Genomic DNA, 4,435 nt, shown 5'->3' on the forward strand with positions numbered 1-4,435 from the left:
TCAGACTCCCAACTCCACTATGGCCAAGACCAAAGAGCTGTCGAAGGACAACAGGAAAAAAATTGTAGACCTGCACCAGACAGGGAATAGTGAATCTACAATAGGCAAGCAGCTTGGTGGGAAAAAATCTACTGTGGGAGCAATTATCAGAAAATGGAAGACAAATATGGCCACTGATAATCTCCCTCGATTATCTCCCAAAGGTTACCATCAGTGACACACTACGCTAACAGGGAATCAAATCCTGCAGTGCCAGACGTGTCCCCCTGCTTAAGCCAGTGCATGTCCAGGCGCGTCTGAAGTTTGCCAGAGAGCACATGGATGATACAGCAGAGGATTGGGAGAATGTCATGTGGTCAGATGAAACCAAAATAGAACTTTTTGGTATAAACTCAACTCATCAAGTTTGGAGGAAGAAGAATACTGAGTTGCATCCCAAGAACACCATACCTACTGTTAAGCATGGGGGTGGAAACATCATGCTTTGGGGCTGTTTTTCTGCTAAGGGGACAGGACGATTGATCCGTGTTAAGGAAAGAATGAATGGGGCCATGTATCGTGAGATTTTGAGCCAAAACCTCCTTCCATCAGTGAGAGCTTTGACTGGTTGACCAAATACTTATTTTACACCATAATTTGCGAATAAATTCTTTAAAATTCCTACAATGTGAATTCCTGGATTTTTTTTCACATTCTGTCTCTCACAGTTGAAGTGTACCTATGATGAAAATTACAGACCTTTGTCATCATTTTGAGTGGGAGAACTTGCACAATCGGTGGCTGACTAAATACTTTTTTGCCCCACTGTGTGTGTGTGTATATATATATATATATATATATATATATATATATATATATATATATATATATATATATGTCTTAATTGGATTATCCAGAGAATAGTGCTCGATTGAGGGAATCCCTCATGAAACAGTTCTGTAGAGATGAAGTAGTCTTGTGATTTTTCCCACACACATATATATATATATATATATATATATATATATATATATATATATATGTTTTTCTGCTAAGGGGACAGGACGACTGATCCGTGTTAAGGAAAGAATGAATGGGGCCATGTATCGTGAGATTTTGAGCCAAAACTTCCTTCCATCAGTGAGAGCTTTGAAGATGAAACGTGGCTGGGTCTTCCCAAACACACCGCCCGGGCAACGAAGGAGTGGCTCCGTACGAAGCATTTGAAAGTCCTGGAGTGGCCTAGCCAGTCCCCAGACCTCGACCCCATAGAAAATCTGTGGAGGGAGTTGAAAATCTGTGTTGCTCGGCGACAGCCCCAAAACATCACTGCTCTCGAGAAGATCTGCATAGAGGAATGGGCCAAAATACCAGCTACTGTGTGTGCAAACCTGGTAAAGACCTATAGTAATCGTTTGACCTCTGTTATTGCCAACAAATGTTATATTACAATGTATTGAGTTGAAATTTTGTTATTGACCAAATACTTATTTTCCACCATAATTAACAAATAAATTATTTAAAATTCCTACAATGTGAATTCCTGGATTTTTTAGTTTTTTATTCTGTCTCTCACAGTTGAAGTGATTATTACATATTACAGACCTCTGTCATCATTTTAAGTGGGAGAACTTGCACAATCGGTGGCTGACTAAATACTTTTTTGCCCCACTGTATGTATGTACGTATATATATATATATATATATATATATATATATATATATATATATATACATATATATATATATATATATATATATATATATACATATATATATATATATATATATATATATATATATATATATATATATATATATATATATACACACTGTATTGTCAAAAGTATTTGGCCCCCTACCTTTACTCACATATAAACTTGAAGTACCATGCCATGGAATTGTCCAAAATGTTTTGGTATCCTAGAGCTTTCAAAGTTCCTTTCACTGGAACTAAGGGGCCAATCTCAACTCTTGGAAAAACTAACCCCACACCATATTTCCTCCTCCACCACATTTTACACTCGGTGCAATGCAGTCCGAAATGCAGCGTTCTCCTGGCAACCTTCAAACCCAGACTGGTCCATCAGATTGTCAGACGGAAAAGCGTGACTCGTCAGTCCAGAGAAAGTGTCTCAACTGCTCTAGAGTCAAGTGGCAACATGCTTTCACCCCTGTATTTCACACTTTGCATTGGACTTGGTAATGTATGTCTTAGATGCAGCTGATCGGCCATGGAAGCCCATTCCATGAAGCTCTCTGCGTACTGCATGTGGGCTAATTGGAAGGTCACATGAAGTTTGGAGCTCTGTTGCAACCTACTGTACAGAAAGTCTTTGCATTATGCACTCCAGCATCCGCTGACCTCTCCGTCAGTTTACGTGGCCTACCACTTGGTAGCTGAGTTGCTGTTGTTCCCAAACTCTTCACTTTTCCTATCATAAAAATGACTTTAGAATATTTAGGAGCGAGGAAATTTCATTACTGGATGTGTTGCACAGGTGGCATCCTATGACAGTTGCACGCTGGAAATCACTGAGAGTGGACCATTCTTCCACAGATGTTCGTAGAAACAGTCTCCATGCCTAAGTGTTTGATTTTATACACCGGGCCAAGTGATTAGGACACCTGATTCTCATCATTTGGATATATATATGTGTGTATGCATATATATATATATATATATATATATATATATATATATATATGTCTTGATTGGATTATCCAGAGAATAGTGCTCGATACCGTGGTAGAGCGCAATATGTAGGTGTGGGAAAAAAATCACAAGACTACTTCATCTCTACAGATCTGTTTCATGAGGGGTTCCCTCAATCATCAGGAGATTTTAATGGAAGCATTCACATACAATTGTTTATATAGAGCACAGAGTGGGTGGGTACAAGCAGGCGTAGGGTGTGGTGATTGGCTCATGTGTTACCTAGGAGGTGTTTCCGTCTATGGCGGCATGTTGAAATGATTTCACTGCGCTTGTTGAGGGATGATAGATCTGGATGATATATAATAAACAGTTTCTCTTTTAAGCATAGGTTGCATCTTTTATTACCACTGTTGTAAGGTGTGCTGGATGCAAGAATTTGCCATGTTATTGAATATTCAACATTATTGTCTTTGAGGTTCCAAATGTGTTTGCTGAGTTCTGTAGAATTCTGCAAAGTCTGGTTTCTAAAGGAGGCGTTGTGATTATTCCATCTTGTTTTGAACGCTCCTTCGGTTAATCCTACGTATGTGTCGGATGTGTTAATGTCCTTGCGTATTACCTTTGCTTGGTAAACGACTGATGTCTGTAAGCACCTTCCGTTGAGAGGGCAATCAGGTTTCTTGCGACAGTTACATTCATTGTTGGTTTCAGAGTCGTTTAGTCTGGGGGTAGGCAGTCCTTTTGCAATTGCTTTGTTGTGGTTTGAAATGATTTGTTGCATGTTATTCATACAGCTGTAGCTCAATTTAATGTTGTTCTTGTTGAATATTTTTCTTAGGGTGTTGCCTTTGGGGAAGTGTTTGTCGATCAGAGTGAGGAACTTGCGGCCGATGTTGGTTGAGACGTCTTTGCTGAATGGCGGATTGTACCAGATGATGTTGTTTCGTTTTCTGCTCTTTTTTGGTTGGTTTCCTGGGGTGGGTTCATAGGTGAGGGTGAAGTTGTATCCGCTTTCATCAAGTGCTTTCTGGTACGGGGGGGGTTGCTTGGTCGAATTCAGCTTTGCTGGATGACAGCATCGATAGTCTTTTATTAATTCCGGTAGGTATTCTTTTCGTGGTGGTGGGTGGGTGGTTGCTGTCGTGGTGCACGTATTGGAGTGTTGTGTTGGGTTTCGTGAATGGTTGGTAGCTGTTATTTCTCAGGTTGAAAGTGACGTCGAGGAAGTTGACGGTTTGCTTGTTGGCTTCAATCGTGATCCGTAGGCCGTTTTCTTTGAAGATTTGGCATATGCGCTTCTTGGTGTTCTCGCTGCTCCTTGGCGAGGCGCGGCACACTGCCAGTCCATCATCACGGTAAATACCAAGGTTCAGGTTGAGGCTAGCAAGCTGGGAGAGGGGGAAACGTGCGAACTCGTTGGGAGTTTCCTCTCCCGAAATAATTTGCAAATAATAATCAACTTAGAATTTCATGGCTGCAACACGTGCCAAAGTAGTTGGGAAAGAGCATGTTCACCACTGTGTTACATCACATTTTCTTTTAACAACACTCAAACTTTTGGGAACTGAGGAAACTCATTTTTGAAGCTTTGAAAGTGGAATTCTTTCCCATTCTTGTTTTATGTAGAGCTTCAGTCGTTCAACAGTCAAGGTGTCCGTTGTCGTATTTTAGGCTTCATAATGTGCCACACATTTTCGATGGGAGACATGCCTGGACTGCAGGCGGGCCAGGAATGTACCCGCACTCTTTTACTACGAAGCCACGCTGTTGTAACACATGGCTTGGCATTGTTTTGCT

This window comes from Nerophis ophidion, linkage group LG12 (genome assembly GCF_033978795.1).
Source record: "Nerophis ophidion isolate RoL-2023_Sa linkage group LG12, RoL_Noph_v1.0, whole genome shotgun sequence".
Classification (NCBI taxonomy): domain Eukaryota; kingdom Metazoa; phylum Chordata; class Actinopteri; order Syngnathiformes; family Syngnathidae; genus Nerophis; species Nerophis ophidion.